Here is a 24,140-nt window from a genome sequence, read left to right on the forward strand (position 1 = left end):
TATTTATTTTTGGGACAGAGAGAGACAGAGCATGAACGGGGGAGGGGCAGAGAGAGAGGGAGACACAGAATCGGAAGCAGGCTCCAGGCTCTGAGTCATCAGCCCAGAGCCTGACGCGGGGCTCGAACTCACGGACCGCGAGATCGTGACCTGGCTGAAGTCGGACGCTTAACCGACTGCGCCACCCAGGCGCCCCTAAAAACATTTTAAAAAAGAAAAGAAATGGAAAGACATTCATGGTTCATGGATTTGAAGAACAAATATTGTTAAAATGTCTACTACCCAAAGCAATCTACACATTTAATGGAATTCCTATCAATATGCCAACAGTATTTTTCACAGAACTAGAACAAACAATCCTAAAATTTGTATGGATCACAAAAGACCTTGAGCAGCCAAAACAATCTTAAAAAAAGAAAAGCAAAGTTGGAGGCATCACAATTCCGAACTTCAACTTATACTACAAAGCTGTAGTGATCAAAAAAGTATGGTACTGGCACAAAAATAAGACACATGGATCAATAGAACAGAGTACAAAATCCAGACATAAACCCACAATTTTATGGTCAATTAATCTTTGACAAAGCAGCAAATAATATGCAATGGGAAAAAGAATGTCTCTTCAAAAAATGGTGTTGGGAAAACTGGACAGCAACATGCAAAACAATGAAATTGCACCACTTTATTATACCATACACAAAAAATAAACTCAATATGGATCAAAGATCAAAATGTGAGACCTGAAACCATAAACATCCTAGAAAACAGCACAGGCAGTAATTTCTCTGACATTGGCCGCAGCAACATTTCTCTAGATAGGTCTCCTGAGGCAAGAGAAACAAAAGCAAGAATAAACCATTGGGACTACATCAAAATTAAAAGCTTCTGCATGGTGAAGGAAACAATCAACAAAACGAAAAGGCAACTTACATAATGGGAGAAGATATTTGCAAGTGACGTATTCAATGAAGAGTTAGTATCCAAAATATATGAAGAACTTATACAACCCAATGCTCCAAAACCAAATGATCCAATTTAAAGTGTTTTTTTTTTTAGTGTTTATTTATTTTTCAGACAGAGAGAAACAGAGCATGAATGGGGGGAGGGTCAGAGAGAGGGAGACACAGGATCTGAAACAGGCTCCAGGCTCTGAGCGGTCAGCACAGAGCCCGACACAGAGTTTGTGGTCAAACTCGCGACCACAAGATCATGACCTGAGCCGAAGTCGGATGCCCAACCGACTGAGCCACCCAGGCGCCCCCCAAATGATCCAATTTAAAAACGTGCAGACATTTCTCCAAAGACATACAGATGGTCAACAGACACATGAAAAGATGTTCAACATCACTCCATCATCAGGGAAATGCAAATCAGAACTACAATGAGCTATCACCTCACATATGTTAGAATGGCTAAAATCAACAACACAAAAACAACAGGTGTTAGCAAGGATGTGGAGAAAGGGGGAACCCTCTTGCACTGTTGGTGGGAATGTAAACTAGTGCAGCCATTCTGGAAAACAGTACGGAATTTTTCAAAAAGTTAAAAATAGAACTACTCTATGTTCCAGCAATCACATTACTGGGTATTTACCCAAAGAATACAAGAACACTAATTCAAAGGTATACATGGACCTCAATGTTTATAGCAGCATTATTTACAATAGCCAACATATGGAAGCAGCCCAAGTGTCCATTGATTGATGAATAAAGAAGATGTGATATATATATACAATGGAATATTATTCAGCCAGAAAACATAATGAAATCTTGCCATTTGCAACAACACGGATGGAGACAGAGAGTATTATGCTAAGGGAAATAAGTCAGTCAGAAAAAAGACAAATACCATATGACTTCACTCATATAGAAACAGAACAAATAAGCAAAGGGAAAAACAGAGGAAGGCAAACCAAAAGACCGACTCTTGGCCATAGAGAACAAACTGATGGTCACCAAAGGAGAGGTAGGTGAGGAATGGGTGAAATAAGTGATGTGGATGAAGAAGTGCAGTTGTCATGATAAGCACTGGGTGATTAACAGAAAAACTTAAAAATAAATAAGGGGCACCTGGGTGGCTCAGTCAGTTAAGTGTCCGACTCGATTTTGGCTCGGGTCAAGATCTCAGGATTTGTGACTGGACTGACAGTGCAGAGCCTGCTTAGGATTCTCTCTCTCCCTCTCTCTCTCTGCCCCTCCCCTGCTCATTTGCTCGCGCTCTCTCTCTCTCTCTTGCTCAGAATAAATAAATAAACTTTAAATAAACAGATAAGTAAATAAATAAATACCAAAAAAATAGAGTGTCTGGAGTTATAACTTCTGTGCAATTATTTCCAGATACTGAAAAACTCCTTACCCTTCACTAGTTGGGAGAAGATGAGGAGTTAGACACAAATATTTTTCTGTTGTTAAAAAAACACAAAATTCGGGATGCCAGGGTGGCTCAGTCAGTTAAGCATCCAACTTCAACTCAGGTCATGATCTCATGGCTCGTAGGTTCTAGCCCCACATCAGGCTCTACACTGACAGTGTGAAGCCTGCTTGGGATTCTCTCTCTTTCCCTCTCTCTCTGCCCCTCCCCCACTCGTGCTTTTTCTCTCTCAAAAATAAATAAATAAACTTAAAAAAATTCACCTAAGTAAATTGCAAATATCTTATTGGCTTTATTCAATGATTCATGAATCGGCCAGCAGACAAAAGGCAGAAGAGAACAGGAACAAGGAAGTTATACTAGCAAAAAGCAGATTGGTTGTGGCAATCCTTTAGGGGATGGCAGGAGACTATGAAGCAGGTTGCCTCACTAACTGATTTGACCAGGTAATTTCTCACTAACTGATTTAATATTCCATTTCTGGAAGAACCAAAACTGTAATTAAGTTAAGTCTTGGTTTGTGGGGATTAAAATAATCGATTCCATTTGGGGCATGTTGTTTTGTTTTCAACAATTCCCCCCTTTGATCAGACTCAGTCTGAGAGCAGTGATAAAAATGTAAGGCATTAGCGCTGTTCCCAGCTACCACTCTGAAGCTGCTTATTCTCTGTGTGGTATTCATTCGTCACAGCATTTGGTTCACATTCTTTAAGTCGGTCATTCCCTTTGTTCCTTTTCTGATGTTCTAGTCTTAGGGAGGTCATTTGCTTGGTGGTTACCAGCTGTGAACATGTATTTAAAGTTTCTGAGAGGGGCGCCTGGGTGGTTCATTCGGTTAAGCGTCCGACTTCGGGTCAGGTCATGATCTCACAGTTCGTGAGTTCGAGCCCCGCGTCGGGCTCTGTGCTGACAGCTCAGAGCCTGGAGCCTGCTTCACATTCTGTGTCTCCCTCTCTCTCTGCCCCTTCCCTGCTCATGCTGTGTCTCTCTCTGTCTCAAAAATAAATAAACATTAAAAACAATTAAAAAAAATAAAGTGTCTGAGAGAATGCAGTATGCTCAGGAGATAATTGTGATTATTATAAACAGACTAACTCCCAATATCTGAAATGCACTTCAGAGCCATGGTCCCCAAGACTCAAGTCAATCAAAATCAGAGAAATAAAAAAAAAAAGACGTTGAAGGGTCACTTTTGTAAGCTAAGTGGATTATTCAATGATTTTATGTAGCTTCCAGTGACATAAAAAAGCGTTCGTCCAGGCACAGCAACTGGTGTCGGCCATATCTCAGACATCTTGCTCAGCTAAAAGATAATCAAAGGCTATCCTTCGGCCAGAGAATCTAAGGAATGTTGTTGGGCACCTACTGCTTCAGTAGCAGATTCTGCAACATCTTCAAGAGAGAGGTTCTTGACCATAGTGTCATCTGTAGTTACTCCTAACCAGGAGAAGAAAGATCTGCCAAAGGAAAAGACTTTGAATCATTGAATGTCTCTTGATAATTCCTGTTTGGGTCTGTCGTCAGGACTAGAAAGGTGACAGCCATAGAGGCCAGTAAAACTTGAGGATCTGTAGACCACACAAGAAGTTATTTTGGTTATTCTTGCCTTGTGTACCTTTCTGTGTAAGAGCCTAGATGCAAGATTCCCAGGTTTGGGCTTTTGAACCAGAAACAGGGAAATAGACACCCAGGGTTAGGGAGCCTAATATGATGGAGAGGAAGCTGAGTTTGTTGTAGAGAAATTGAGGCATTGGAAATCAGGAAGAAGTTTGTGACAGGCAAAACCACAGAATCTTCAGAACCATGGCAAATCCAACAGACGTTTGGAAGTTGGATTATCTCCCTTTGCAATGTCTGAAATATGTAAACAATGGTATTTCCCTTCCAGGCCAGAGCAAGGCAAAAGGTGAACAAAAGAATCATAAGGCACTTCATGGTGTAAGAATTGGGAAAAAGGATGGTTAGGGGCACCTGGGTGGCTCAGTTGGCTGAGCATCTGACTCTTGATTTCGGCCCAGGTCATGATCTCACAGTTTGTGGGTTTAAGCCCTGAGTCGGGCTCTATGTTGACAGTGTGGAGCCTGCTTGGGATTCTCTCTCTCTCCCACTCTCTCTCTGCCCCTCCCCGACTCACATGCATGCCACTCTCTCTCTCTCTCTCAAAATAAATAAACTTTAAAAAAAAAGAAAAAAGATAATTAGGTAGGGAAAGAGAAATGGAAAGAAATGGTCTTGATCTGATGTCTTGGAAAGAAGCAGTCTACCTCAATGTCAGCTACTTCTCTTCCGAGGCAATTTGATTTTGAGGTCTCCAGCGTTTGCACAGGACTAGATGTAAGGTGGAGCCTTCTTCAGTTGTGAAATATGCACCCAAGGTTCAACACCTTATAATTTGGCATCAGTGTTGGTAGTAAATACTTGGTACAGTCCTTTCCATGAGGCTCACTTTTACAAAAGTGTCAGGATAAAACAATAATTGTCTGTAAATGATAAAAGACTTTAAAATACCCACTGCTAGGGGCGCCTGGGTGGCTCAGTCGGTTAAGCGTCCGACTTCAGCTCAGGTCACGATCTCGCGGTATGTGAGTTCGAGCCCCGCGTCGGGCTCTGTGCTGACTGCTCCGAGCCTGGAGCCTGTTTCAGATTCTGTGTCTCCCTCTCTCTCTGACCCTCCCCCGTTCATGCTCTGTCTCTCTCTGTCTCAAAAATAAAATAAAATGTTAAAAAAAAAAAATAAAATAAAATACCCACTGCTAAAGATCTGATGAGAGTTCACTACTGACCAGAAAATTTGGTTATTTCTGTGACACAACATCTTGAGATAATTAGAATTATTACTAATAACATTATACCAGGACATATCAGATTCCTAGGAATTTCAAACAATTTCCAGAACACTTATATTAACAGAAGCATTGCTTTTTGCTTAATAATACTTACCAAGTAATTTATTTTTTTTAATGTTCATTTATTTTTGAGAGAGAGAGTGCAAGCAAGGGAGGGGCAGAGACAGAGGAGGACAGAGGATCCAAAGAGGGCTGTGTGCTGACAGCAATGAAAATCAGATGTTCACCCAACTGAGCCAACCAGGCGCCCCCCCCCATGTAATTTAATATATCAAATAATCCTAATTAGTTTAGTATCTCTTTTTTTTATAAAGAGAGAAAACAAATCTTTTTTTTAATGTTTATTTATTTTGTGAGAGAGGGAGAGAGAGTATGAGCACGGGAGGGGCAGAGAGAAGGAGAAAGAAAGAATCCCAAGCAGGCTCCATCCAGTATAGAACCCAATGTGGGGCTTGATCTCACCTGAGCCAATATCAGGAGTCAGACGCTTAACTGACTCACTCACCCAGATGCTCTGAGAACAAACCTTTTGAGATGTTCCTGGGACCCACTGAAAAATCCCAGTTAGTCGGAGGTTGAAAAAAGACTTTATTTAGAATTAGATTTTGGGAAGTTATTTTAAAATATTAAAAGGTTTTGGGCACTTGACTAAAAAGGATCACAGAGCATTATGAAATAATATTTAATTATCCTTTTAATCAAAGTGATAATAAAAAATGTCAAAGGCAAATACAGAAGGTTACATAGTTCTGAACAAAACTTAGCCCTTTTAATATTGAGAAATTTAGGTTTACTTGAATAATCAAAGACATGTTGATAAAGATAACATGAAACACAGGAAATTATTATTATTACTATTATTATTATTTATTTTAGGGAGAGAGAGCGCAAGCAGGGTATAGGGGCAGAGGGAGAGAGAAAGGGAGACTCTTAAGCAGGCTCCACACTCAGCATAGCCCCACAAGGGGCTCAATCCCATGACCCTGGGGTCGTACCTGAGCCGAAATCAAGAATTAGATGCTAAACCAACTGAGCCACCAAGGCACCCTGAGATTACTTCGGTAAAACCCAAAATTTTTTCTTTCTAGGCAGATTACTTAAAAGATAAAAAACAAAAACAAAAAAACAAGCAAAAAAACCCAACACCTTTGTTTAAATTTCTTATTGAGAGCAGACCAATATTCTAAGAAAAAGTTTGCTTTTTTAACAGAGAGAACCCAAATTCTAATTTTGTATCAGTGTACTTTTGATATTAAAATTAATTAAAATTTTAAAAATTTAATTAAATCCATTTCAATATTAGCCAGTTTGACCACACATAAAATTCCTTCCCCAAGATCTCTTTTCCAGAAATCTTCTACAACTTTCTATGTCCATTTAGTTTGCCCTTTGTTCTCTTTCCCATTCTGAAACCATCAGCTTTACTTTAGGACAAAATTACTTTCTTTTCCTTCAACAAAAATACATCTCTATTCCTCATACTTTACTTACTGAAAATACACTTCTATTTTCCTTCTATACAGAGATGTTTCCCTTATTATTTCTATTACTTTTAATTAACATGTCAGAATTTTTAACCCCTAAAAACCTTAATTTATAGTGAAAATTAGGAAGAAAACAATTGTCCATTACTGGCAAATTTATAAATATATTTCATAATTTCTAGGAGTATATTCTTGTTCCTAGTAAATTTTCCAGTATGGCATGAACATGTTTACTAATAGACCCAAATATATTTAGTTCCTCTGTGAAAGGAAGCCAAAAGTGTGCTTGGGTGTCTCAGTCGGTTGAGTGTCCAACTTCGACTCAGGTCATGATCTTGCAGTCCATGAGTTCGAGCCCCGCGTCGGGCTCTGGGCTGATGGCTCAGAGCCTGGAGCCTGTTTCCGATGCTGTGTCTCCCTCTCTCTCTGCCCCTCCCCCGTTCATGCTCTGTCTCTCTCTGTCTCAAAAATAAATAAACGTTTAAACATTTTTTTTTATTTAAAAAAAATTTTTTTTCAACGTTTATTTATTTTTGGGACAGAGAGAGACAGAGCATGAACGGGGGAGGGGCAGAGAGAGAGGGAGACACAGCATCGGAAACAGGCTCCAGGCTCTGAGCCATCAGCCCAGAGCCCGACGCGGGGCTCGAACTCACAGACCGTGAGATCGTGACCTGGCTGAAGTCGGACGCTTAACCGACTGCGCCACCCAGGCGCCCCTAAACATTTTTTTTTTAAAAAGAAGCCAAAAGTAAGTAAACCTATGTCCAGTAATTAATGTTTTATTATTTTATCTTATTTGACAGTGTTCTAGATATTCAATGATCCATCATTTAACTTAACTCAGCAAAACTCTAAAGTTTCAAGTTACCAAAAAGATTTGGGGAAACTATGTTAGTAGACATACCATAAAACATAACAGTTGCTGAAAAATTCACTTAATAACTCTTATCTCATTTATGTCTATCTAAATCACTTGCTCCTGCAATCATGCTTAGACAATACATGAAAACTTCATGAGACACTAGACAAAAGTTAGCCATTTTTCTTGCTGATAAATTCTGTAACAGAGATAACATGAGTTTGTCTTTTAGTAAACCTAGATAAAAGTGTTATACTTAATGCTGATAATTCAAAGGACACATCTATTTTAATTAAACCAACAAACTTTAACCAGTTTTTATTTACTAAAGACTTATCCTAGATCATATGAACCTGAAAACCACTGAGGTTGTTTTTATATTTCTGAGAATATACTTAATTTATGTGGTGCTTGATTGTTTTCTTTTTTTAATGTGTTATTTATTTTTGAGAGAAAGAGTGAGCATGAGTGGGAAAGGGGCAGAGAGAGAGGGAGACATAGGATCCAAAACAGGCTCTATGCTGACAGCAGTGAGCCTGATGTGGGGCTCAAACTCACGAACCATGAGATCATGACCTGAGCTGAAGTCAGACACTCAACCAACTGAACCACCCAGGTGCCCCAGTGCTTGTTTGTTTTTAAGCCAATTAAATAGAGCTCTTTGCAAATTACTTTTTAGCAACACCATACAGAGGTAGAAAAATATCACACATCTATAATAATGCATACATAGACAGACATAAACATACAGACATCACAGAGATCTTAAAGCTTTTGTTTTAAAATTTTCATACAATAAAAAGAATTATTCACCATGATCAAGTGGGATTCATTCCTGGGATGCAGGGCTGGTTCAACATTCGCAAATCAATCAACGTGATACATCACATTAACAAAAAAAAAGAGAAGAACCATATGATCCTGTCAATCGATGCAGAAAAGGCCTTTGACAAAATCCAGCACCCTTTCTTAATAAAAACCCTTGACAAAGTCGGGATAGAAGGAACATACTTAAAGATCATAAAAGCCATTTATGAAAAGCCCACAGCTAACATCATCCTCAACGGGGAAAAACTGAGAGCTTTTTCCCTGAGATCAGGAACACGACAGGGATGCCCACTCTCACCGTTGTTGTTTAACATAGTGCTGGAAGTTCTAGCATCAGCAATCAGACAACAAAAGGAAATCAAAGGCATCAAAATTGGCAAAGATGAAGTCAAGCTTTCGCTTTTTGCAGATGACATGATATTATACATGGAAAATCCGATAGACTCCACCAAAAGTCTGCTAGAACTGATACATGAATTCAGCAAAGTTGCAGGATACAAAATCAATGTACAGAAATCAGTTGCATTCTTATACACTAACAATGAAGCAACAGAAAGACAAATAAAAAAACTGATCCCATTCACAATTGCACCAAGAAGCATAAAATACCTAGGAATAAATCTAACCAAAGATGTAAAGGATCTGTATGCTGAAAACTATAGAAAGCTTATGAAGGTAATTGAAGAAGATATAAAGAAATGGAAAGACATTCCCTGCTCATGGATTGGAAAAATAAATATTGTCAAAATGTCAATACTACCCAAAGCTATCTACACATTCAATGCAATCCCAATCAAAATTGCACCAGCATTCTTCTCGAAACTAGAACAAGCAATCCTAAAATTCATATGGAACCACAAAAGGCCCCGAATAGCCAAAGGAATTTTGAAGAAGAAGACCAAAGCAGGAGGCATCACAATCCCAGACTTTAGCCTCTACTACAAAGCTGTCATCATCAAGACAGCATGGTATTGGCACAAAAACAGACACACAGACCAATGGAATAGAATAGAAACCCCAGAACTAGACCCACAAACGTATGGCCAACTCATCTTTGACAAAGCAGGAAAGAACATCCAATGGAAAAAAGACAGCCTCTTTAACAAATGGTGCTGGGAGAACTGGACAGCAACATGCAGAAGGTTGAAACTAGACCACTTTCTCACACCATTTACAAAAATAAACTCAAAATGGATAAAGGACCTAAATGTGAGACAGGAAACCATCAAAACCTTAGAGGAGAAAGCAGGAAAAGACCTCTCTGACCTCAGCCGTAGCAATCTCTTACTCGACACATCCCCAAAGGCAAGGGAATTAAAAGCAAAAGTGAATTACTGGGACCTTATGAAGATAAAAAGCTTCTGCACAGCAAAGGAAACAACCAACAAAACTAGAAGGCAACCAACGGAATGGGAAAAGATATTTGCAAATGACATATCGGACAAAGGGCTAGTATCCAAAATCTATAAAGAGCTCACCAAACTCCACACCCGAAAAACAAATAACCCAGTGAAGAAATGGGCAGAAAACATGAATAGACACTTCTCCAAAGAAGACATCCAGATGGCCAACAGGCACATGAAAAGATGTTCAGCGTCGCTCCTTATCAGGGAAATGCAAATCAAAACCACACTCAGGTATCACCTCACACCAGTCAGAGTGGCCAAAATGAACAAATCAGGAGACTATAGATGCTGGAGAGGATGTGGGGAAACGGGAACCCTCTTGCACTGTTGGTGGGAATGTAAATTGGTGCAGCCGCTCTGGAAAGCAGTGTGGAGGTTCCTCAGAAAATTAAAAATAGACCTACCCTATGACCCAGCAATAGCACTGCTAGGAATTTACCCAAGGGATACAGGAGTACTGATGCATAGGGGCACTTGTACCCCAATGTTCATAGCAGCACTCTCAACAATAGCCAAATTATAGAAAGAGCCTAAATGTCCATCAACTGATGAATGGATAAAGAAATTGTGGTTTATATACACAATGGAATGAGAAAAAATGAAATATGGCCTTTTGTAGCAACGTGGATGGAACTGGAGAGTGTGATGCTAAGTGAAATAAGCCATACAGAGAAAGACAGATACCATATGGTTTCACTCTTATGTGGATCCTGAGAAACTTAACAGGAACCCATGGGGGAGGGGAAGGAAAAAAAAAAAAAAAAAGGACGTTAGAGTGGGAGAGAGCCAAAGCATAAGAGACTGTTAAAAACTGAGAACAAACTGAGGGTTGATGGGGGGTGGGAGGGAGGGGCGGGTGGGTAAAAAAATAAATAAATAAATAAATAAAAAATAAAATAAAATTTTCATACATAAAATGGGTACGGTAATGCAAAAGTTGCTAGTTTATAAAAGAGCAGTTGAACTCAAATTATATTTCTGCAACAGGTGTTGGCAAAGATGTGGAGAAAGGGGAACCCTCTTGCACTGTTGATGGGAATGCAAACTTGTGCAGCCACTGTGGACAGCAGTATGGAGTTTCCTCAAAAAGATAAAAATAGAACTACCCTACAATCCAGCAGTCACACTATAGGTATTTACCCAAAAAATACAAAAATACTAATTCAAAGGGATACATGCACCCCAATGTTTATAGCAGCATTATCTACAAGAACCAAATTATGGAAACAGCCCAAGTGTCCATCGACTGGTAGACGGATAAAGAAGATGTGGTGTATACATACAATGGAATATTAGTCATAAGAGAGAATGAAATCTTGCCATTTGCAATGACATGGATTGAGCTACAGAGTATTTTCTTTCTAACTTTTTTAAAAAGTCTTATCTTGAGTGAGTAGGAAGTGGCTCATTCACTACAGACTAGACCTTCCACTACAGGCCAGTATCTTGACTATTCTTGGCTTTTTTCACTTTCATGTAAATTTAGAATCAGCTAGTCAAGATCTATTAAGAAACATGTTGAGTTTTAATAAGAATTATGTCTAATCTATAAATCAACTTGAGGAGAATTAACCTTTATAATATTGAGTTTTCTAATCCATGAACATGATATGTTTCTTAAGACTCACACATGGATAGGGGCGCCTGGGTGGCTCAGTCAGTTGAGCGTCCGACTTCGGCTCAGGTCATGATCTCACAGTTTGTGAGTTCAAGCCCTGCATCGGGCTCTGTGCTGACAGCTCAGAGCCTGGAGCCTGCTTCACAGTCTGTGTCTCCCTCTCTCTCTGCCCCTTCCCAGCTTATGCTCTGTCTCTCTCTGTCTCTCAAAGGTGAACAAACATTAAAAAAATTTTTTTTAATTAAAAAAAAAGACTCACACATGGATCAATGACTGCAAAAGAAGATATCAAAAAGGTGGGATTGTTGGTTCAGTGGACATATATGGGAATGACTGGCTGGCACTATCTACCTTCTAGTTGCTGCACTTGCCCCTTCCTTTCTGCTTTCAGGCTGCCCAATTATTATGCGATCTGTCCCCTGCCCATAGCTGATTGGTTCAAGGTAAGGCACCTGCCCCAAACTGATCTAATGAAAGAATTCTCATGGATTTTTGGACCAGAGAATGAAAAAGAGTTGAAATACATTTTCTTTTGTGTCTGAAGTTGTAAAAACATAAATTTTAGGTGCTCTCTGTAACCACGTTTCAGATCATGTAGACTGGAGGATTGGAAGCAGATGCATTGTTGAGAATAAAGGGTGAAACTTAGAGATGCACAGAGAGAAGACAGAGAAGCTGGTGGTATTTGAGTCTCTGACTCCATATAGCTCTTGAGGCCCAATTGCATTCATGCTTATGGGTTCCAAGAGACCCATGATCCAAGAGAAAATGCATAGGTCCCAAGAGTCCACTGTCCCTTATAATAAATCCATCTTGAGAGTTAAACTAGTTTGAGTTGGGTTTCTACCACTTGCAACCAAGAATCCATCTAATGGAGTTGAGTAGACTTAAAAGAGGTATTCTCAAATAGATTTCAGGTAAGCCAGACAGGCTCACAGTTCGGATTGCACTTCATTCCCTCGGATGCCCTTAGACAGAGTCTTCTCTAACACAGGTCTTCTCTAACACATGCCTCTGCTTGGGATAGATAATCAGAAGTGGTATCCCTTATCCTCTTTTTTTATGCAGGATTTATCTAATGTAAGCACTTGTCTTATTTTTATGTTTGGATGCCAAGCTTTGGTTAGAATTTAATGACCATGTTTGTCATTAAGATTACCCATATGATCATTTTAGGGCTGTTACAGGTCTAACTGGCAAATGCTACCATCAAGATGTTAAGATTTTCCCAAAATAAGATGCTGGCACTGGATGGGACTTCAAGAGAAATACTAAATATTTGCACCACTTTTGCCTCTCTTGACAACGACCTTATACACCATGAGGCAGAGGGTAAGGTTCTGAATTTCGAGGAAACAGAAGGGAAGAATTTTGGATAATGTGATGTGGGGAAAGGATGTGTCCTATATATACAGATGGTTCTCAACCTTGCCTAAGTCCAATCCTGAACAGTCTACACTGTCATACATTGAATGCACGGTGTACAGACAGACCCAACACACTTTTCAAAGGCCAAATTTGAACTTTTATATGCCAGCCAACTCAGGATGATTTCAGGCTAACTCATGAGGGTGTTGTGTAGCTGCCGACAGTCCCTCTTTAGCATCACCAATTGTCATCATTATCAGTATAGCAGTTGATGTCGTTATTTAAATGTTTAATTGAATAGGTATTGATTGGTGTTAAAAAGCAAAGGTCTCATAAACTTAATGCAATTGTGACAAAAGTGGGAATGATTAGGTGGGACAAAATTGGTGAAGCCTTAGCTTCAAGTCAGATGTCCGCCATACTGAAACTAGTTAATTTTGTGTTTATTTGTGAAGGAAAAAAAATCAGTTTATGTAGGATAACAGAAGACCTTGTAGACATTGGGAAAATTCTTGCCTCTGGACAGGGCCTGAAATGTTCTGTGGCCTGCTTCCATGGGCCTGAGAAGCATAATGAAGCCAGTCAAGTTTCCCAAGATTCTCCAAGGCAGCCTGTTCTTGGCATTTCCTATGTTACCGTAACAACTCCAAGGAAGTTCTGACCACTAAACTTTAACAGGATTGTAAAAGTTTTAGTGCATTCTAAACTTTCTAATTCAAGGTTATATAACTTTGTAATAGAAATATTTCTACAACTATCTATCTATATCTAGATGATGATATCTATATCTGGATACAGGTTGTTAGATGATAGATACATACATAGATGATAGATAGATAGATAGATAGATAGATATAGATAGATAGATGCTAGATACATAGATAGACAGGTGCTCTATGGGATGTATAGAACACTCTAGTCAGTGGTGTCTGTGTCTGTTCTCCAGGAGAAAAAAGATCCAGACCTCAAGAACCGAGGACAGGAACTCTAGAATTTCTGAACTGATGAGTTAAAATAGCTTAGGAATGTGCTGTCTGTTGGGGACTAGCCACAAGAGGACACATTTTAATCATTAGTGCTGATGCAGGCCAGATTGCTTTCCAAGAAACCCTGCCCTGTCACTTTTTCCAGCCATTCTTGTCTGAGGACAGAGGAAGTTAAGCAAGCCTGGGTATTCTTGGAAGGAAGCTATGCCTGAGCTGGATGGCCAAAGTTTCAGCAGGGGTGTGTGCAATGCAGGCTGTGATGACAGAAAGTGCAGCTCCCTGGATCCTGAGGCAAGAGAGGGGATTTCAGCAACTGAGCACTTCCAGAGACCACACTCCTCTGGGTTTGGAGACCACAGAAAAAAATCTACTTCCAGAATCCAAATATGACCCCATTTCCCCTGTGTTTCTGAAATATGGCCAGGGCACACTTCTTATCCAATGACTTTATCTCAAGAAATTTTACAGTTTGAAAAATTGATTTGGTATGATGCAGCTATGGACCCAGTACTATTAGATTAGAGGATCTTAACTGGGGACACATCACGTTTCAAAATTCATAGACCCTGAATCCCCATGCTGAACCCATCAAATCAGAAAATCTGGGGCCTGAACTTGTATAGTTTGAGAAAGGTCATGGAGATTCTATGTTTCTTTTTTTTTTTTTTTTTAACGTTTATTTATTTTTGAGACAGAGAGAGACAGAGCATGAACAGGGGAGGAGCAGAGAGAGAGGAAGACACAGAATCTGAAACAGGCTCCAGGCTCTGAGCTGTCAGCACAGAGCCCGACACGGGGCTCGAACTCACGGACCGTGAGATCAAGGTCATGGAGATTCTAATGCAAGGACCAAGTTAAGGGCCAGTGCAAAAAAAGAAAAAAAACAAAACAAAACACCGTGCCAATAAGTCTAGGCCGTGGCCTTAATATTTTTTCTTTTTATGTTAAAAATGTTTATTTCACCTGAGTCACCAAAATACATTAGAGGCTACAGGGCGTGTAGACCAGGCTTCTCACGTTAACGAACGTACAAATTATATCTTGTTAAAGTGCAGATTCTCATTCGTCAGGTCTAGAGTGGGGCCTGACAATTTGCCTTTCGAACAAGTTCCCAGATGATGCCTATAGTGCTGGTCCATACTGTGAGTAGCAAGGGCCTAGGTCAGTGGTTCTTAATCTGGGGCAATTTTGTCACTACCCACCCTAGGGGACATTTGGCAGTGAGAAATGTCTACAGATGTTTTTGGTTGTCAACTGGGGAAAGGGATGGTGTTAACCATCTAACCGGTAGAGGCCAGTTGTACTGCTACACGTCCTACAGTGCACAGCAAAGCCCCCACGACAAAGACTGGCCAGCCCAAAACGTCTGTGGCTCTAAGGTTGAAAAATGCTAGACTAGACCAAATGCAAAACATATAAGGTTTCTGAAAAGTAGTTATTTTCGTCTTAATTCTTTGCTTCAATGTTGGGAATTAAGAGAATTTTTTTTTTTAAGAGAATTTTATAGAAGGAGATATGCATTTGCCCTATACCCAGTGATTGAGGAAAGGAGTTCCTCAGAGAATTCCCTAAAGTACCCAAGCATCAAAGAGCTGGCTTTAAATATTTAACAAATCTGAAGCCAGCCCACAGCAGTAGCATTCAAACAAGAATGTTCCTGTTACCCTCTCCTGTCTGTTTCACCCAAGTGTTCACAAGTTAGCCACCCACAACACGTTCCCCAATTTCCCACCTGTATTCCTGTGTTCCAGACCACAATCTTCACCCTGAGAATCTTCTTACCTCCTCTTCCTTCCCATTAGGTTTTAATGTTTATTTATTCTTGGCGGGGGGGTGGGGGGGTGGGGTGGGGGTGCAAAGTGGGGGAGGAGTAGTGAGAGAGGAAGACACAGAATCGAAAGCAGGCTCCAATCTCCGAGCTGTCAGCATAGAGCCTGACGCGGGGTCCGAACTCCTAAGTTGTGAGGTCATGACCTAAGCCAAAGTCAGATGCTTAACCAACTGAGCCGCCCAGGTGCCCTCCTTCCCATTAGGTTTTAAGGCCTCATTGAAACACTCCTCCCTTGACCATCCTCACCTGGAGTGATCCGTCCCTTTTCTGGTTTCCCTTGATTTGCTGTCACAGACCATATTATGCCCCTATCATCATAGCTCTTCTTTTTAAGAGCAGCTTTACTGAGATAAAATTCATACAGCATACAATTCACCCATACCACTCAGTGGTTTTTCGTATATTCGGGGGAGATGTGCAACCATCACTGCAATGTTGTGATTTATAAGAAATATAAATTTGGTCATTCAGATGACCAAAATATTTTTCTCAAATATGTTTGGTCTTTATCCACAGTTCCTGGCTCACAGCTTCCAAAACCCTTGGAATTTCCTAAGTGCTCAAAGTCATAAATGTGTCTTTTGTTATGTTAATGAACATAACATTTTTAGACCCCACCCAAGGGTAGGGGCTGTTTGCCAGAAGGACCAACCATGTGGTTAGAGGGGTAGAAGTTTCAGTCCCCCGCTGTGTGTCTCTTCATCTGGCTGTTGATTTGTATCCTTTATCACCCTTTAATAAACTGGTAAATTAAGTGTTTGCCTGAGTTGTGTGAGCTGCTCTAGCAAATTAATTAACTTGAGGAGATTGTTAGAACCTTCAACTCGTAGTAAGTTAGAAGCACATGTAACAGCCTGGGGCTTGCAACTAGCATCTGAAATGGGGGCTGGGGGGCAATTGTACAGGATTGAGCCCTTAACCTGTTGGAATCTAATCTCCAGGTAGTGTTTGTCACCAGAGACATCCTGTTGGTGTCCTGTTGGTGTCCAAAGTGTTTCCCCCACACACATTGGAATTGGGTCTGGGAACACTAAAAGAATCATCATATCAATTTTAGAACATTTTCATCACCTAGAAAAGAAACACTGTACCCTTTACTTCTCACTCCTCATCCCCATCTCTTCCTAGTCATAAACACTAATCTATTCCATAGATTTCTCTATTAGAGACATTTCAAATGAATGGAATAATATAATATGTGGTCGTTTGTGACTAGCTTCTCTCAGCACAGTTTTCAAGGTTCACCAACATGGTAACATGAATTAGTGCTTTATTCCTTTTTATAACCAAATAATATTTCATCGTATGAATATGCTACATTTTTAAAATTTTTTTATTTAAAAAAATTTTTTTAATGTTTTATTTATTTTTTGAGACAGAGAGAGACAGAGCATGAGCAGGGGAGGGGCAGAGAGAGAGGGAGACACAGAATCTGAAGCAGGCTCCAAGCTCCGAGCTGTCAGCACAGAGCCCGACGTGGGGCTCGAACTCACAAACCAAAAGATCATGACCTGATCCAAAGTCGGAAGCTTAACCAACTGAGCCACCCAGGCGACCCTGAATATGCTACATTTTGTTTAGCCACTTGTCAGCTGACAGACATTGGGTTGTTTCCACCTTGTAGCTATTGTGAATAATGCTGCTACAAACATTTGTGTACAAGTTTTTGTGGGGATATACGTTTTCATCTCTCTTGGGTGTGTACCTAGGAGTGGAATTGCTGGGTCATGTGGTGACTCAATGTTTAGGTATTTCAGGACCTGCCAGACTTTTCTAAGTGACTGTACCAGCTGCAACATCAGGAGATCCTGCTGCCCTTTCTCCCACCCCATCCTGCTGCACACCAAAGGAGTCTCCCATGAGCACAGCTCTTCTCCTGCATCAGAGCATGCATTGGAATAGACCATCCAAAGTGTGGGGTGAAGCCAAAGCCCCAACACATAGAGACTTAGAGCAGAAGTCTTGTCAAGTGGACACTGAAGAAAATAACTGGACTGGATGCTATTTGTAGCCCTCTGAAGATCTAACAACCCAGGAGGGAGGGGGGAAGGAAGAGAGAGATTGAGAGAGAGAGAGAGAGAGAGACACCACTCAGATTTTATTGCATGTCAGCTTCACTCTTCGGGAAAATTCGGTCCCTGGAAAGCAACCAGCCTTCCAGCTGTAAATCAGTTTTAGGAGTTCTTTCTTCCTTTCCTCCCTCAATTCTTCCCCCTATGCTCTTTCTCTCTTTCTTCTTTCCTTCTCTCTTTTCCTTTCTTTCTTTCAACTTAATTGTTTCCCATGATAAAAAAATACATGTTGTTACAAACACTTTAGAACATGCCACAAAATATTAAAATGTAAAGAAAAATGCCACTCAGAAAGGGTCACTGTAGTTTTGTGACCCTTTGATTTTGATAGTTCCTTTTGACTTTATTAATATGCAGTTTTTATTTTTTTATTAAAATTTTTTTCAAACGTTTTTATTTATTTCGAAAGACAGAGAGAGCATGAGTGGGGGAGGGGCAAAAAGAGAGGGAGACACAGAATCCAAAGTAGACTCCAGGCTCTGAGCTGTCAGCACAGAGCCCAATGCAGGGCTCAAACCCATGTGAGATCATGACCTGAGCCGAAGCTGGATGCTTAACAGACTAAGCCATGGAAGTGCCCCAATACACAGTTTTTAAAAATCATAGATGACCAAGAATCATAAAATACCTAGGAATAAACCTAACCAAAAATGTAAAAGATCTGTATGCTGAAAACTACAGAAAGCTTATGAAGGAAATTGAAGAAGATACAAAGAAATGGAAAAACATTCCATGCTCATGGATTGGAAGAATAAATATTGTTAAAATATCAATACTACCCAAAGCTATCTACACATTCAATGCAATCCCAATCAAAATTGCACCAGCATTCTCCTCAAAGCTAGAACAAGCAATCCTAAAATCTGTATGGAACCACAAAAGACCCCGAATAGCCAAAGTAATATTGAAGAAGAAGACCAAAGCAGGAGGCATCACAATCCCAGACTTTAGCCTCTACTACAAAGCTTTAATCACCAAGACAGTATGGTATTGGCACAAAAACAGACACATAGACCAATGGAATAGAATAGAGACTCCAGAATTGGACCCACAAAAGTATGGCCAACTAATCTTTGACAAAGCAGGAAAGACTATCCAATAGACAAAAGACAGTCTCTTTAACAAATGGTGCTGGGAGAACTGGACAGCAACATGCAGAAGAATGAAACTAGACCACTTTCTTACACCATTCACAAAATAAACTCAAAATGGATAAAGGACCTGAATGTGAGACAGGAAACCATCAAAACCCTGGAGGAGAAAGCAGGGAAAAACCTCTCTGACCTCAGCCTCAGCAATTTCTTGACACATCTCCAAAGGCAAGGGAATTAAAAGCAAAAATGAACTATTGGGACCTCATCACGATAAAATCTGCACTGCAAAGGAAACAATCAACAAAACTCAAAGGCAACCAACGGAATGAGAAAAGATATTTGCAAATGACATATCGGACAAAGGGCTAGTATCCAAAATCTATAAAGAGCTCACCAAACTCCACACCCGAAAAACAATCCAGTGAAGAAATGGGCAGAACATATGAATAGACACTTCTCTAAAGAAGACATCCAGATGGCCAACAGGCACATGAAAAGATGCTCAACGTCGCTCCTCATCAGGGAAATACAAATTAAAACCACACTCAGATACCACCTCACACCGGTCAGGGTGGCTAAAATGAACAAATCAGGAGACTATAGATGCTGGAGAGGATGTGGAGAAACAGGAACCCTCTTGCACTGTTGGTGGGAATGCAAACTGGTGCAGCCACTCTGGAAAACAGTGTGGAGTTTCCTCAAAAAATTAAAAATAGATCTACCCTATGACCCAGCAATAGCACTGCTAGGAATTTACCCAAAGGATACAGGAGTGCTGATGCATAGGGGCACTTGTACCCCGATATTTATAGCAGCACTTTCAACAATAGCCAAATTATGGGAAGAGCCTAAATGTCCATCAACTGATGAATGGATAAAGAAATTGTGGTTTGTATACACAATGGAATACTACTTGGCAAGGAGAAAGAATGAAATATGGCCTTTTGTAGCAATGTGGATGGAACTGGAGAATGTTATGCTAACTGAAATAAGTCATACAGAGAAAGACAGATACCATATGTTTTCTTTCTTATGTGGATCCTGAGAAACTTAACAGAAGACCATGGAGGAGGGGAAGGAGAAAAAAAAGAGAGGGAGGGAGCCAAACCATAAGAGACTCTTAAAAACTGAGAATAAACTGAGGGTTGATGGGGGGTGGGAGGGAGGGGAAAGTGGGTGATGGGCATTGAGGAGGGCACCTGTTGGGATGAGCACTGGGTGTTGTATGGAAACGAATTTGACAATAAATTTCGTATTTTAAAAAATAATAGATGAGACCATACTTGTAGTAGAATCTTGCAGCAAAGACCTCCAGCTTGCTCACCTCCTCCCCACCACCCCACCATGGTGACTCTGCGCTTGGTTGTCCTGACTTGCTTTGGCCAACGGGACATTAGCAAACGTGAGGCAATCAGAGGCGTGAAAAGTGCTCACACACTGACACTTGTTCTTTTGCTGCTCTTTGGGCCCATGAAAGTGCTGTGAGAAGAAGGCTGGGCTAGCTTTTTGGAGGATGAGAGATCACGTGGAATAGAGATGAACGGTCCCACATGAGTCCCATTTAGACCAATCAGCCTGCCAGCCGCCAAATGTGAGAATGAGCCATCCCAGACTATCCAGACCCAGCTGCAAAATACCCAGACACACAAAACAAGAGAAATAAATACTTAAGTGACTTATGTGACTAAATTTGGAGTGGTTTGTTATGTGGCAAAAGCTGACTGGTATACTAATTTATATAAAATCCTGTGACCTATTTTTTTGCACTTGATATTTCCACACAAGCACTTTGTCATATAATTACAAGTCTTCAGGGGCGCCTGGGTGGCGCAGTCGGTTAAGCGTCTGACTTCAGCCAGGTCACGATCTCGCGGTCCGTGAGTTTGAGTTCGAGCCCCGCGTCAGGCTCTGGGCTGATGGCTCAGAGCCTGGAGACTGTTTCCGATTCTGTGTCTCCCTCTCTCTCTGCCCCTCCCCCGTTCATGCTCTGTCTCTCTCTGTCCCAAAAATAAATAAACGTTGAAAAAAAAAATTACAAGTCTTCATGAACATGTTTTAATGGTCACATAATAGTCCCTTAAGGGACATATCTAGTTGATAAAATTGTGGCCCTGTTGTTTGACATTTAGGTTGTTGTAATTTTGGCATTTATAATGCTCGTGGGATTGATATTCTTATGCGTAAAGAATTTTCCTATATGTTAAATTATTTTCTGAGAATGGGTCGTCTGGAGTAGAATTACAAAGTCAAGGTGAAAGATCTTTTACTTTCTTTACCTCCTTACTGTGGAAATTTAAACAAATGAAACACCAAAGAGTATAATGCATCCCATGGACATGAAGATTTTGCCATTCTTCTTTTATGTATCTATTCCTCATCCCAAGGTTTTTTTCCCTGAAGTATTTTAATCTCTCCTTTAACATGAACATTTTTAGTATGTATTTCTAACTGATAAGGATTTTTAAAAAAACATGAGCACGGGGTGCGTAGGTGGTTCAGTCAGTTGGCTGGCCGACTTTGGCTCAGGACATGATCTTGTGGTCTGTGAGTTTGAGCCCCGCATCGGGCTCTGTGCTGACAGCTTGGAGCCCGGAGCCTGCTTCAAATTCTGTGTCTCCCTCTCTGCCCCTTCACCATTAGCACTCTGTCTCTCTCTGCCTTTCAAAAATGAATAAATGTTAAAAAAATTCTTTAAAAAAATTAAAATTAAAAACATAAACACAATTTTATTATCATAATTAACAGCATGAACAATAATACATTCATATCATCCAACAATCAGTCTATGTTAATCTCCCCTGATTGTCTGAAATTATATTGATTTATTCAAATCAATATCCAAAGAAGGTCTTGGTTGATATATGTCTTAACTTTTCACTCTTGTAAATTCCCCATAAACTGGATTTGGTTGACCACACCCTTATGATGACATTTAACACATTTCTCTAGCCTCCGTATTTTCTGTTATTCTAGAGACATTTGATTAAGCTAAAAGAATTTTTTTTTTGCATGAATACTTCATTGGGAATGATATGCTGCCTATTACATCACATCAAAAGCTCAACATCTGGTTGTCCCTTTGCATGATCTTAAAATTGATCAGTGGGTCCAGAAGCTGTCAGTCTGCTTATTTCACCAAATGTTTTCAACAGCCACTGATAATCACTGCCTAAATTTATTACTTCATTAGGTATTGTAAATAGTGATTTTCTAATCCTATAATTCCTTTTGCTGAAATTCTGTGAAAAGAAGAAATTTCTTTCATCAGCAATTTGGGTATCCCAAAATAGAGTTGAAAAGGAAAGGCAGGATAAATGCTTAATTCTTTTCTTCCTTTACCAACTTGCAGAATGAATTGGTATCCTAGAAGTTCAAAAGATAATGTTTTGCTTTTGTGTTTTAGTAGTAGGAATGCTTAGATTATTATATTCTTGGTGTGTTTCAATCCATTGCAGTCATCGTTCTTTTGAATACCAAATATTCTTTTGAATGCCCTGTTTTTCTCCAAATAGGGTTATTACATATAAGCAATGTGTGAAAATATCCATCTATTCTTTATTTCATTAAGACTGGATATTCGTGGGGCACCTGCGTGGCTCAGTCAGTTGAACAACCAACTTCGGCTCAGGTCATGATCTCACGGTTTATGAGTTTGAGCCCCGCGTGGGGCTCTGTGCTGACAGCTCAGAGCCTGGAGCCTGCTTCGGATTCTGTGTCTCCCTCTCTCTGCCCCTCCCCAAATCATGCTCTGTCTCTCTCTGTCTCAGAAATAAACATTAAAAAAAATTTTTTTTTAAAGACTGGATATTCTTATTAAGAGAGAAAGAGATAACAAATACATACCATATATATATATATATATATATATATATATATATACTACATGTGAATCAATTGTTGTCATGGAGAATGTAAATGGACATCAATATTGTTTTAAATGGCCCCTGAGTGATTTTAAAGTACAGCCAGCGTTGGGAATCACTAGACCGGTGCTTCTCAACCTGTGTTTACAAATCCCCTGGGCATATTGTTAAGAGGCAAATCAGATTTGGCAGGACTGGGGTGGAACTAAGATTATATATTATATATTATATATGTGTGTTATAAATATATATTTGTATATATTATATATAATTTGCTATCAATATTTTAATGTTTATTTATTTTGAGATAGAGAAAGGTGTGGGGAGGGGCAAAGTGAGAGGGAGAGAGAGAATCCCAAGCAACAATGCAGGGCTTGAACTCACAAACTGTGGTATCATGACCTCAGCCGAAATTAAGAGTCAGAAGCTTAACCAACTGAGCCACCTAGGTGCCCCTTCTATCAATAGATTTTTTAAAAAATACCTTTGTGCTGGTTTGTCTTTTTTTTTTCATTCCCAGTGAGGTTGAAAATTTTCTGTATGTCATTAGCCATTTGTATTTGGCTCTTGGTGAACTGTCTAGATATATCCTATTGGTAAATGAGTTAAAAGTTCTTAGCAGTTAAAAAAATTAATTTATGTGAATTTTATATATTAAAGATATTAACATGTTGTCTGTTGTATTTATTGCACATTATTTTCACAGTTAATTGTTTCCCTTCAATTTTAAGTATATAAGTTCTCTGTTTTATAAAGGTAAAACTATTTATCTTTTTATCTGTGAGTTATTCCAATATTATTAAATTTAGAAAGTTATTTTCCACCATGAAACTTGACAAATATTTTACTCTATTTTATTCTAGTATTTTAATGGGTTAAAAAAATCAGTTTAGGGGTTACTGGGTGGCTCAGTTAAGCGTCCAACTCTTGATTTCAGCTCACGTCATGATGTCACGGTTCATGAGTTCAAGCTCCACGTCAGGCTCTGTGCTGACAGGTCAGACCTGGAGCCTGCTTCAGATTCTGTGTCCCCCTCTCTCTCTCTGTCCCTCCCCCACTCACACTCTGTCTCTCTGTCTCTCTCTCTCAAAAATAAATAAACGTTAAAAAATTTTTTTTAATTTAAGAAAAAATCAATTTAACTCAAAACTATCAGTTAATTTTGATATAAAGTGTGAGGATCTGGATCTAAGTCTTTTCTTGATTTATCTATCCATTCTGATTCTAATATCACACACTATTACAGTTTTACAATGTATTTTTCCATATAAGAGGGGAAGTCTTTATTACTATTCTTATTCTTCATAGATTTCTCAGACTTACTGCATTTATTCTTTCAAATAACTGTATTAGACATTTGTCATGTTTTAGAGGGCCTTCTTGAGCATTTTTTGCCTTATGAATCTTTCCTATTCCCCTCCCCCAAGGGAGAAGCCAGGAAACATGATTTCCCAGCCTCCCTTGCAGCTAGGGAATGGCCATGTGACCTAGGTTCCAGCAATCTAACATACT

This window comes from Lynx rufus, unplaced genomic scaffold (genome assembly GCF_022079265.1).
Source record: "Lynx rufus isolate CCGP_SWC_20201006 ecotype Redwood Valley unplaced genomic scaffold, mLynRuf1.p SCAF_27, whole genome shotgun sequence".
Taxonomy (NCBI): domain Eukaryota; kingdom Metazoa; phylum Chordata; class Mammalia; order Carnivora; family Felidae; genus Lynx; species Lynx rufus.